The sequence below is a fragment of the Clarias gariepinus genome, chromosome 9, assembly GCF_024256425.1.
Source record: "Clarias gariepinus isolate MV-2021 ecotype Netherlands chromosome 9, CGAR_prim_01v2, whole genome shotgun sequence".
Lineage (NCBI taxonomy): Eukaryota > Metazoa > Chordata > Actinopteri > Siluriformes > Clariidae > Clarias > Clarias gariepinus.
Genome location: NC_071108.1, coordinates 3,028,677 through 3,042,626, shown reverse-complemented (window position 1 = coordinate 3,042,626; position 13,950 = coordinate 3,028,677). Strand labels below are relative to the sequence as shown.

General features: G+C 36.3%; 1 protein-coding gene across 1 annotated transcript in view; it reads left to right on the top strand.

Annotated features, from left to right (window-relative positions):
- The first annotated feature begins 3,489 nt into the window (after nucleotides 1-3,489).
- Nucleotides 3,490-13,950, top strand: part of zgc:92140 (uncharacterized protein LOC447854 homolog) — a 44,903-nt gene continuing 34,442 nt past the window's right edge. Inside the window, exon 1 of the mRNA XM_053504243.1 lies at nucleotides 3,490-3,591. The gene's annotated coding sequence lies outside the window, so the exon portion shown is untranslated. The remainder of the gene's footprint in view (nucleotides 3,592-13,950) is intronic.

The window sequence follows — 13,950 nt, the reverse complement described above, 5'->3', positions numbered from 1 at the left end:
GAATGCCTCACTTTCTGGGTCAGGAATATACGGTGGAACCTTGGATTACGAGCATAATTCGTTCCGGAAGTGGGCGTTGTGTTTTCCAAAAGACAACACATTAATTCTAAGAGGAGAAATGTGTGTGTGAGGGGTGGCTGTCTGTCTTGCATCAATTACACTGATGCAAGACAGACAAACACCTTTTATAATTTTTATAGCAGTTATTACTGTAATATTATATTTTTATCTTATCATTAAAAAAAAAGTTTGGGGGGGGGGCATTTTTGTTTTTTGGGTGTACCCTTCCCATCACCCTCAAATTACACCCTGTCTTTTTTCATTTCATCTAATCGAAATGGACAAAAGACAAAAAAAATAATCGTCTGACACAGTGAAACTCCTTGAACTAAATTCTTATCTGTAATGATACCATACTGTGTATTTGCTTGTTATACCAAATCATTTGCACAAAATTAATAACAGACCTAAATGAATTATAAAAAACATTATGATGTGACTGTTTTTCCAAAAAGTTCCACAGTTGGCCAATTGGTCGATGGTTTAATTCCCGTCTCGGGTCTTTGTGTGCATGGAGTTTGCATGTTTTCCCTGTGCTTGGTGAGTTTCCCCCAGGTTTTTTGGTTTCCTCCCACAGTTCAAAGACATGCAGATAAAGCTAATTGGCGTTCACAAATTGCCCTTACTGTGTGCACGCACTATGCAATTGATTGGCACCCCGTCCAGGGTGGACACCTTCCTTGCGCTCTCGTCTCCTGGTATAGGCTCCAGGCCCCCCACGACCCAGTATACAGGATAAAGCGGGAATAAAGATCAATGAATGAATGTTTTTCTAGCTTGTTTGCTGGTGATAATAAATTTCAAGCATGATAAATAAACTAAACAAAAGCGTTCCTTAAACTTTAGGGCCCCGTAATTCTGCTGGTCAATGTTTTTATGGCATCTTTCGCAAACCAGGGCAATGGTACGATCTGTATTCGACCGGGTTAAATATAAAAAGACTTAAGAATTTTTTGTTCTTCAGCTTTGTTCCTGATATCCTAGGGCTCACCGCATCCGATCATTTGATCCACACAGGTTTAATGCCCTCCCTGTCACAACACTACCATTTTTTTACCCAAGCTTACGACAGGCATTGCATTCACTGGCTGAGTTGTTTGGTGTATAGGGTGATGGTTCGTAACCGTAGTGACCCGTCGGTGATTGGTCTTGAACCCCCCACCCTCTGATCAGCAACCCGGAGCTTCGAACGCCTGAGCTCCACCGCATCTCTCCAAAATGTTATTAATTAATCATAATTAAATAATGAGCCTAATATTGGGGTTATTAATCCTCACTGAAGGGTTCGATGAAAATCATTTACACTTTAAGGGAGTTAAAATTATTATTATTATTTTTTAAAGTGTATAATTAATGTTATTTGGGTTGATCTTTTTGGCTTTCCATGCCCAATTATAAGGAACGCCCCCTCTAAATTCATAATAGCCTGTGATTGGTCTTCTGTCAGCTCGAAGGCAAAATAACTTCCGGGTTTTCCTGCCGAATAAGGAAGCGCAGACTGTGAGCTGAAAGTGTTGCCAGATTGTGTGTTTTTAAGTTAAATGTAATCACTTCCATTTTTTTGTTTTTGTACACAAGGACAATAACCTCTTGTATTGCACTTGTTCTCATGCTAATATTAAATTTGCATGATTATATTTCATGTTGCTGTCACTCCTGCACATCAACACTTCTCTGATATACTGCTCCAGAACTTCTGTCTCTCTCTCTCTCTCGCTCTTCTGATATATCTATTTATTGCACTGCATTTCACACTCAGTCATTTTGCAATCTTGTCACTTGGACATCACTTATTCTAATCTACATTTATTGATTTTATATATCCTTATATAACCATGTTATAATCTCACTATCATGCTGCAGTAATACTTGTGAAAAAAAACACCTCACATGGCGAATAAAATGTTATCTGATTCTCAATTACAACCTGATACAGTATAGTTAAATAAGATTAGATAATGATAAAATTATAGGGCAGCACATTGTTACCTTGCAAGAAATTTCCATTAGCGTCTTGATGGTAAAAGCATCTTGTTATTACAGAAATGTCTTATTAATACAAGAAGAAAAACACTATTACGAGGAAAAACATTGTTTCCACAAAAACATATAATTGTTAAAATACATCATTTGGTTATTAAATGGAATGATCAAGAAAAGCTGACAAACAAAATGTCATTCTTATTAGAAAAAGCATTTTCTTATTACTTTTTATTACGAGAAATAGAGCTTGTTACAACAAAAGTTATCTGGTTTTATTAGAAAGAAAAAAACAAAATGTGTTTATTATTATCACAAGAAAAATAGATCTTATTTGTATTTAGGATGAAAAACATCTCATTACAAAAAGCAACTTGTTATTAAGAAAGAAAGGACCTTGTTCCAACAAAAAAAATATCTTGCCTTTATGAGCAAAAAACATCTCTTATTATGAACAAAAAAAACATTTTGCAACAAGAAAACATCAGATTATTATTTGTTTATTTTTTTAAAGTAAAAATGTCAATACTACAAGCACACCAATTTAATCCTATACAAAATGTCTTGTTTTTATGAGAAAGAAATCTCATTAGTTGAAGAAGACATTTCATTACCAGAACAGTTTGTTACTGTATAAAATGTTTTATTGCTTTTATTGCTTTATTGTTTTGTTGCTTTCAGAAACATCTCATTAAAGAATAAAATATTTAGTTTGTTACAAAAATATATTGTTACTCCATATATATGTAAATGTATATATATATATATATATATATATATATATATACACACATTTACATTTAGGCATTTGGCATTCTTTTGGCAGGCTTTTTTATATAAAAACCCAGCTCATTACTACAAGAAAACATCTTAGTATGAAAACACTCTTGGTCCCGCACAATATCATGTCTTTAAAAAAAAAAAAATTCCAGTATTACAATTTCATCCCTTTTTATTTTCTTTTTTTTTTGTTGTTACTAGAAAGCGTTTCAATCAAAAAAAAAAACAGTATTATAAGAAAAATAGCTCCTTATTTCTACAAAAAAACATCTTATTTCTATTTTAAAATACTTTGGAAACACAGTTTTTGTTTCTTTGTTTGTTGTTACTGTACAAAATATCTTGCTTCATGACAATCTTCATCTTCTATGCTGCTTAAATGTAGGGGTGTCAGGAGCCTGGAGCCTATTACTGGAGACTTAGGGTACGAGGCGGTGACCCTGGACCGGGTGCCAATCCATCGCAGTGCACACAAGCAATTTGGAAACACCAATTAGCCTAATCTCCTAATCTTTGGACTGCTTTTTTTTTTTTTTTTTTGTAAAATATTTTCTTGATAATTGAAATAATGTTGAAAAAAATTCTCTTTGCAAATACAAACTGTATTTTTTTTTTTGCGTATGTATTTATATTGAACGTGATGGTATGTGGAGGATCTGGCAACCCTGTGAGCTGCCCCTGAGCGCCGCTGAGCTGGGAGAGGAGGAGAGCACGAGCGCTGAGTTGGAGTTAGGAGCTCAGCACCATCACATGCGGATCCGCGGCTGTAAAGTGAGTGCTGGATTATTCATTAGATCACATTACATCAGATTAGATTAGACGTCTAATTCATCTCAGTGTTTAATCTGTAATCAGCATGGAAACACCACATCGGTGTCCTTTATTTTGTTGTCATTTTGTTATTCTGATTGCTTACCTTCCCCCCGGGGTGAGAGCGCGCAGTGCCTGGGTTGCATTGGATTAGATCGGATTAGATCGGATTTCTGACCTTTCTCCACATGATGATGATGATGATGATGTCACGATCTGAGTGTCTGTCTACTCTGTTACAGAGTATCATAGTGCTGCGCGCGTGCGGCGACTGGATACAATGTAGCATGTGTGTAGTTACTATGTTGCTCCTGCGCGCGCGCGCCCGTGAAGTGCATGCAATGCATCCATGCATCCATGCATCTATGCATCCTGGCATGCACAACGTGCTTCAGCGTCTCCATTACTTACATTTCAACTATTTTATTTATGCATTTGAGAACAAACAGTGTAAATTACAAGGGCTTAGTATTAGTATTTAATGTTTTATTATTATTATTATGCATGCAAATCCCCCCCCCCCCAAAAAAAAAATTAATAAAAATAAATCTGACTCAGCTTGATGCATTTGCACACTAATCAGGCATGTCTGCAGGCGTCAAGCTGAGAAGTTTGTTCTCTGTGTCTGATTGTGCTCCGACAGTTCATTTAAGTTTTGGTTATAAATTTAGAATTCTGTAATCCGGTCCGGATTATATCTATCCATCCATCCGTCCATCTGGATGTCCTGTCCTCCATCAGCAGCTCAGCACCACCGCTCATTTTATCCCCTCTCTCCTCTCCTCTCTCCTCTCCTCGTCTTACCCCTCACTGTCAGTCTGGGCTCCTTTCCCTCTCCACATGTGTGTGTGTGTGTTTTGAACGATTCATGACCTCATTCGTCTTTGCAAGGTTATGATGCAGGATCATGGTGACATCACTCAGACAGGAGGTTCCCATAGTTACAGTGTGGGAGGTTCCTGTCATTGTGGAAGCTTTCTGTATGTATTGTGCCATTACATTCTAGTGTGTGTGTGGTTTTGTGAGAGACAGAAACAGGAAGCCAGAGACTGTGAGGGGCTGCCACTGCAGTCATTTTTTTACCCTGCTGACTGGCCTGAGGTTAGACAAGGTGGTGGTAAGCTGTGTGCACCGGGGGGGTGCGGCGACACCAGGGCAGTGCTGTCCGTGCCGGGAACGCGCCATGCCAAGGGTCACGATATGTGGACTGATGTAATATTGTTATAGGGGAGTCTACTGTTTTTTTTGGGGGGGGGGCTGAGGTGGTGTAGGCAGGATGGGGGGGGGTGTAAGCATGCTAGAGTCCCTTTCTGGCAGAGTGTCATAATTAAAACAGGATGTAATAAAAGCTCAGGTTATTATTGCACTGGAAAATTTTTTAATAATGAGCACAGAGTATATATTACATGAGGTTCATTTCCTGTAAAGTAATAAAGGCGCAGGGGTGTGAGTGAAATTCCAGACCCTCATAATGATTCAGTTTTACTATAGTTACAGAAATACCTAATTATATATTTTTTGGAATGATTCGGAAAAAAGAAATTTGTACAAATTGAATCGTTCATTAAAAGAAAAAAATATATATTTTTACTATATATGATGCTTTTTTGTAATTATTGCTTGTGAAAAGCAAATAGCATTTAATAAAATCAAAACAAACAAATTTAAATAGTGCTTATTTTAAAAAAATGATAGTGTAATTAGAAAATATATAAATTTATACAATTTAAAAAACATGCAGACCATAAAATATTATATATATAATATAATATGTTAGCAGCCAAATTTCCAAACTTTCTTGATAACATTTAATCACCAACATTAGCTTGCTACAGCTGGATAGTGTTAGTTAGACATATAGTATATTTTGCAACTAGCATGTTAGTATTCTTTTTTAGTCAGAATATTAAAATAAAAATAAAGATGCTACGTATGCTACCGACATTAGCTTGTTAGTTTGCTAGCTGGGTGGTGTTAGGGTTAGCAATACATCCCATTAATTACTAGCATGTTTATAGGCCAGAAAACTAGCTAACTTGTTCAGTTTGTATCCAGTTCGCAGTCCTGGTTACGTATAATCATTTGGAACGCAACAACATAATATGTTTTTTTTTTTTTTTTAATCAAATTTTTCTTGTAATGTTTGTAATTTAATCATTATTCACAAATTTAATTTTTGTGTGAAATTGTTTTAGCCCCCAAGTTGTACACAGCGTGTGTAAACTGTGGTTTAAAATTGTGATGCGAATGATGTAATGATGTAAATCACAAGTCTGAATTCGAGGGATTTGGGCTTTTTGTTCACACTTTCCAAAACTTTTTTCAAGAATAATCGCTCCATAAACTCCGTGTTTATCGGACGCTATCCGCACTCGCAATTACTCTGGGTTATTTAGTAAATATTTGAGCGCTCCAAGTGATTTAGCGTATCACCGTTTTCCTCTGTCCCTGATGCGGCACCGCGTTTGCATACCCCAACTGTTATTGGTGAAAAAGGTAATTAGCGCTGTTTATCTGGTTATTTACCTTCTGTAGTTATGTAATTTATGCAAATTACCCGTTGTGCTGTTTACCCTGGAGAAAAGTGAGCAGTCTGTCAAGATGAAATCCAGATGCTACACTGTCGATAACGGGAAGAAGAACAGACGCTGTGCATAACCTCTCCGAGCAGCTAACGCGCGCCTGTAATCGTTTAATCCTGAAAACGTTAATAGGCGCGATGATGTTATTGTTTGCAGTTTGGAAGAACCTCACTAACCCCGGCCATTCTGTTGGGTCGAGCAGGTGAAGCTAGTCCGCATTTATTGGCAGTTTATTAAAAGTCACTTTACCGCAGTTCCTGTGTATACTGTAAGGGTCATTTTCTGGGGGAATCATAATCCAAAGTGCCCAGAAACACTTAGTTAGTGTGTACAGTGTGTGTCTTTTCCTCTGATCCATAATTAGGATATAAAAAAATAATTGAAACAAATCGATTTTGATGTAAGTGTGTGCTGAGACATGAATTGCCACACAAAACAATCGTGACACATCACTGAATTGTTCGTTCATTATACTGTGTGTGCATTATTGAGGTTGTTTTCATATTAGGGTTCATTCTTTAGTATAATCACCCATTTCAGATTTTCTTACAATTTTAAAACCTAAACAAGGTAAAATGTTTCACTACCTCAAATGTAAACATATATAAATGACAAATTAATAAAAATAAAAAAAGACAGTTTTGCAGTGAGTGTGGTGCTGCACAAAAGAAATAAATGTATTGATTTTTCCCATCTCTAATGTCTACTATGTGTACTATTCACCTTGCTATTCCATAGAGATCTCTTCACGGTCATGTTTCAACGGGACAGTCAAACACCTGATGTCACATTGTGTACAACTGCAGTACATTTTCATGTTCTGGTCCAGTTATCACCCGGTGCACACCGTACACGAGCCACATTTTTATCTGGCCCTAGGCACAGGTGTTGCGTTAAAGTCAACTCAAATTAGCAAACATTACATAAAAGATATTATTGAATTTATGTATTTTGTTTCGGGTCATGGTTCACTTTGTTGCATAAAAATGTGTTCCTGGTTCAGTCTAATTAATCATGCTAGTAAAAGCCAGTGCGTGTAGAGCAGCAGGTGCTGCAACTCAAAGTGACTAATGCGCTCTCTTAAAAGTTGTGGTTGTTACGCCGGTGTGAAGGTTATTTATAAAAAAACATACACATGAAAAGAATTGTTTTACGACCATCATACACACTTGTGGCACAACTGTGTTCACCAGCTTCCAGGGCTGCACAATTTATCGAATTTCAATTCATGGATTTAGTATTTAATCAAGTTTAACAGGCACAAATGGCACAAATGATCACTTTAAGGGTAGAGCTGTGTGGTTGAATCAGTCTTTCCTTGATCAAATCAATTAATCGATCGATTCGAAATTTATTCACACTTTTTAAATTATTTAAGTCAATTTCTGATGCTCTAAAAATGATTTGAATTGAATTCCTCAAAAATATACCACCGCTTTTGCAGAAACCAAAAACCGCTTCCTTCTTCTGCCAATACAAGAGTATCGCTTCTCCTTATGCTTTTAAGTTCTTGAGGTTGGTACAATACCACCACTTCTGCGGCGCAGAAGTTAAAAAAGATCAAAAAATTCAACAACACAAATATTTTTAGTGTATATTTTAAAAATTAAACAACTATTTTAATTATTAACAAACTGCACATCAGTTTCTGCCTTTGATTATATCGCCTGTAATAAACTGCAGCCTTTTGTGATTAGATAATTGCCCAGGTCAATATCGCGAGCAGCACTACTAGCATAGCGATCCTGCTCATTTGTTCCCCACTGATGGGTTGCAAAGACGGGTTGCAAGGGTTGCAAAGACGCACTTTTACACCTAAGCAATAGAGTTTCGGATAATTTATAAATTTTACTTAATTAAAAAGTTTACTGAAAGTCGTTTATTTTCAGTTTAAGTCGCTGTGGGCAATCGTTCATTGGCAGGAAAATTTCAAAACATGTTTCTTGCCAAGAAAGGTAGCTAGCTCCATGAGGAACATACAGTAGTGGCCAAAAGTATTAAAACAACATATGCCATGTATTATAGTTCTCCCTGTGCACGCAACAGGTGATTTCACTAATTAGTTCGAGTCTATATGGCTGAAGAGTTCTGCTAATGAAGTGAAAATCTAGTGAAATACTGGCTGTGTGTCGATGATGTTCAGCTTCTGGATCCAGGCCCTGGGTCATCTACTGATCCTCACCCAATAATAAAATTCAGCAGGTTTTAAAGAAGAAAGGTCTTCATATTAAATAATAATTGTTGTATAGCAATTTCACTGCAGCAAAATTAATTATTCTTATTATCTTAATTGGCATTAGTTTAAAAACATGAGAATTTGAGTATGTCATTGAAACATTAAATTTCACTTTCATTTCCCCACCACAGTGCGCTCTCAGGGTCTATTTATTATGCTAATTTTGACATGTTAGTAGCTCGTTAAGAGGGAAGCTGATTTGATGACCTGAGTTTGAAGCTTTTTTTTCATAACTAGCATGTTGGTTTTAAATGAACTTCTCCTCTGCAGCAGAGCTCAGGTTTGGTCTTGTTTTCCTGGGAAGGTCTTCATGAGAGACAGTTTCATCATGATGCTTGATGCACTTGATTTTTTTTGTTGTTAGTTACTTAATTATCTAATGCAATATGTGTTCATTTGTAGTTTGAAAAAGAATCACAAAGAATCAAACATTGAATTAGTGTCCAGAGCTTTGACTGGTACTGTATAAACCATGAATTTAAAACGCAAACGTTTGTATTTCTGTCAAGCAGAATCATTATGCACGCAACAGAATTGTGTGCATCAGAATAATAATACCCGGGAAAATATAATCCACATAAAACTGCAGAAAGCAGATTGAAACCTGGAGCTGTGAAGAAGTTTGCTCTTTAAAAGGAACAGATTTCATGCAGCACTTGAGTGATAGTTTCATAACATTAGTGCTTTCATTTAAATGCCAGCTCTTCTGCTATTAACATTACTGCGCTTCATAATAAACCTTCAGCTTTTTTATTTTCACTACAGTTACATAAGAGTGACACAGCGAGTGTGTAAACCAAAGTGACCTCATATCTCGGGTAGTTTATGTCAGTCACCGCCACACCCTCACGCAGCTGCTGGGAAACGTACACACTTTTAAACGCTGTCTCGCGGGAGCCTTAGAAAGACGATTCGTGTGCATCGACTTCAGATCAATAGTTTTAACTCAGCGTCCTAGAAGAAACTCGTACGTTTCCCTTTTCCTTTGAGTCTATTTTTAGTTGTGCTAAAATAGCAAAACCAAAACTAATGTAGTTAGTGTCTAAAGTGATTTTAGTTCCTAACAGACATTTACACTACAGACGAGGATGAAGGGCAAATAACCAGCAACATTTTAGCCAAACAAAGAAGGGATTAAAATTTTTTTTTAATTAAAATGTAGAAATTTTTTAAAAACTTATTTTATTTTAAATCTATATAAATTTTAGATACATAGACATGTATTATAGTCTAAGAATTAACCCACAAACTAGTGTTACAGTAAGTTAAACAGTCTAACCCACAAATTAGTGTTAGCGCAATCAAGCTAAACCACAAATTAGCGTTAGAGTAAACAGGCTAACCCTCAAATTAGTATTACAGTAAACAGGCTAACCTACAAACTAGCATTAAACAGGCTAAGCCATGAACTAGAGGTATATTAAACAAACTAACCCACAAGCTAAAGTTAGCGTAATGAGGCTAAACCACAAATTAGTATTAGAGTGAACAGGCTAACCTACAAACTAGCATTAGAGTAAACAGACTAACTTACAAGCTAGAAGTATAGTAAACAGGCTTACCCACAAACCATGGTTTTACAGGCTAACCCACAAACCAGTATTAAAGTAAACAGACTAACCCACAAATTAGTATTAAACAGGTTAGCACGTAAGCTAGAGTTATAGTAAATAGGCTAAACAACACGATAGTGTTAAGGTAAACCAGGCTAACCCACAAATTAGCGTTAAAGTAAACGGGCTAACCTGCAAACTAGAGTAGGAGTACACAGGATAACCCCCCATAGAAAAAAAATTTTGTTGCTCAGAAAGAGCTTTTTCTTGTCTCATGAGACTGAATTGAGCTGTCTCATTATAAGCTCGACTTTGTCTTTTCTATTTCAGAATCAAAAACAGTTTTATTGCCAAGTACGCTTGCACATACAAGGAATTTGTTTTAGTGACAGAGCTTCCAGAACAAAACAAATGACAAGACAAAACAGCAAGACACACACACACACACACAGTACACGAAAAAAAGTTTACAACAAATGGAGTAGAATTTTTTTTTTTTTATAAAAAGGTTTACATTAAGTGGAGTAGGGTGTGAGATACTTTCACATAAGTTACATAAATATCTGTGGTTTTGCAAGTGGTATTGCACACAATATTGCACAGATATTTATTGACAGTGAGAAGAATGTTTGAGAATGTCTGAGATGTACATGAGAAACAGAACTGCATTTGAAAGAGAAGCAAATGAGCCATATACTGTATAGGATCATAAAATTTATAAAATCAGATATAAATGAGATGCATAAAACAGACGCATGAGAAATATTGTAGTTTTTTTTAACATATCAAAAATCCTCAATGAACAGCATACAGTGTAATAAATTTACAATTCACTCAATATAACAGACACCAGCAAAATCTGGCGAATCAAGACACTAAATGTTACAAAATGTCACCCAACCTGCATCACACTGCTAACCCTAGGTAACTACTGTTAAACACTAAACACTATAATAAAACCATTGGTTTTTAAAAACTGATCATGTAGTAACATTAACTAACTATTAAAAAAAAAAGTTAATAAGTAACTTAATATGTCAAACCACACTGGTTAACTTATTAATAATAGCCTACTGTAGCCAGCTGACTGATTTTTTTCTATTAAAAAAACCCCAAAACTTTCAACCTCACAAGTGTTACCGTAGTTACCTAGATATGCTAATCCACATGCTAAACCACCCACATTTAGCATTTGAATTCCTTTTGCAATTTAAGAACAAAAGTGAGCTGTGTAAATTTCAATCACGTTTAACATTTATTATTTTTTTACTACAGACTCTGTGGTTTTACTTACTTTAATTTTAGTTTAATTTTGACTCCTTGTCAATTATAATGAATCTTAAATTTGCCGCGGAAAAAAGAAAAACCCACCTCCACTGTCCGCGTTGTCTTCTTGGCGCTACCGCCACCTAAAGGTCTGGATGAATGATGGATAAAGCGTTTTTTGCTGACTTGACACCAAGGCCTGGAGGCTTGGAGTGTATGTGGGACAAATTGTGGAAAATGATGTCTTTATTAGAATCTACATGTACTGTAGGCTTAATTGGATTGGTCATGAAAAATGTTAAACATTTAGTCATAAATGTATTAGTGTATACAGAAATCACTGAACACAAACATTATCTCATTGCTTCACCTCTCGATAAAAAATATTTTGTATATTGTATTTTAGTTCTTTATTGGTAATAACATTTGTACAGAATGTAAAGTAAGTTTGCCTTTTGCCAGTTTAATTTCAATAACTTAATCAAGGTGTAATTGACTTCAGTTGTTCCCAACCCACAATCGACATATCTTCATTTCCGAGATCCAACCTACTGTACTAACCCTTCCCTCCATCTACCCGTATGTAAAGAGTAAGATGAAGTATATAAAAACTATTAAACACTCTTTAGTGTAGATGACACCCCAAACCATTTTTAGCCATTCTTTGCATTATGTTTTAATAAATATACTCTATATGAGTCAGGATTATGCAATATAGAGTGACATATTTTCAACAAAATATATTATTCAATATAAAGAACTCACTTTTATTTTATTTTAACTGACTATACACACATGACTAAGCAAAGATTTTAAAAAGGGTCATATCAGAACAAATCAGAAAACCCAAATGCGCAGTTTACACTTCATATTTGTCTCGTGTGTGACTCACATATTTTCTGTTTTCCCAAAGCTGTATATTTTATGTGTGGGAAACACTGCTTTGGAAAAACAGAAATATGTGCGTCGCACACGAAACAAATATGAACTATCTCTGAGATTTAGAGGTAATGAGACACATTTGAGAAGATGCAGAAAACACCGAAATCTCATTCAAGTCTCAAAGACGGCTCATTTCTGTCAAAGAGACAAAGAAGAAGAACATGAGATCTCATCTTGGAGTTTCTTTGCTATGGGCCACTAGCTTGTGTTAGAGTAAACAGGCTAACCCACAAATTAGCTTTAGTGTAAACAGGCTAACCCACAAATTAGCTTTAGTGTAAACAGGCTAACCCACAAGCTAGCGTTTGGCTAAACAAACACACAAACTAGCATTAAAAGGGTAAATAGCATTATAATTATCAGGTTAACCCACAAACTAGCATTACAGAAAACAGACTAAACTAACCCACAAACTAGCGTTAGAGTAAACAGGCCAGCGCACAAACTAGCATTAAACATGCTAACCCACAAGCTAGCATTTGATGTTATTACTAGGTATTAATAATGATTGCATTGTTATAGGAATTATGGCTGATTAGATTTGAGTGTTTGACAGACAGACAGATTGAAACAGTGTGTGTGAGAGAGAGAGACAGAGAGAGAGACAGAGAGAGGGAGAGAAAGAGTATGAGAGAGACAGATCATTTAAATAAATAGTTTTCAGCTTCATTATGATATTTTAAAGCTGACAGGGGAATGTAAATGGTGTTGAGCCGGTCTGCACTTCACTTCACACGTAAACGTCAAGCTTCAATGAAACACAATTTGGAGCTTGTTTAAAATAAAACCATAGTGTGTATGTGTGTGTGTGTGTTTGTTTGTATGTGTGTGTGTCCAGACAGGAAACGAGGAGGCCAATTATCCTGCTGCAGCCACACAGCTGAATTAGAGCTTGTTCAAGACGGATGGGTTTCTAATTGAAAATGAATATTTATGGTGTGAATAGAGGAGGTGACTGTCAGCTTTATGAGGACGGATTTCAAAGACAAAAGCAGAACTGTGTGTGTGTGTGTGTGTGTTTATAATCAGCATAAGATGTCTGTGGCAGCCTGGGAAACCCTTTACATGGTCAGATAGTGACAAAGTGTATAGCCCTGAACACTACACACACGAGAATTTGTTCAGTGTTTATCTCAGTTAGAGGTTTTGTCATTTTAAAAATTTCATTCCAGTTCCTCTAAAAGTCGTAACACCCGTGTCTACATTTAAAACCTAATCTACGTGTGGAAAAACAACAATAAGGCCAAACTGAAAGAATTTTATTTGTCAATTATCATCCATCTCTTTTCATCACCAGCCTCATCCTCGTCTCTTCGCTCCACTGATCGTCTCGTCTTTGTGTTGATGCTGATGTGACTGTGCAGGGACTCAGTGGACAGCTTCATTACGAAATAAATTGATTAGTCTTATGTCTACTACAGTCTGAGTTTTACCAGAGAATGATAATCATCTCTGTGTAGAACATTACGCTTAGTCGGTGAGGGTTCAGATCTTTCTGACTGCTTAATGTAAACAGGATAACCCAGGCTAACTCGGGCTACCGCACACTTGCATTAGAGGCAATAAAACAGGCTAACCCACCAATAGATTGACTATTTTTCTGGATTTTGTCCGGACAGTCTGGTTTTCTGGCTGGCTGTTGCATGTCCTCATTTTTTCCTGGTCGTCCCCATCTCTGGCCCTTTTCTGAACCCTTTGCCACCACATTTCATGCATCATCACAAAACTCCACCCTTTTTTC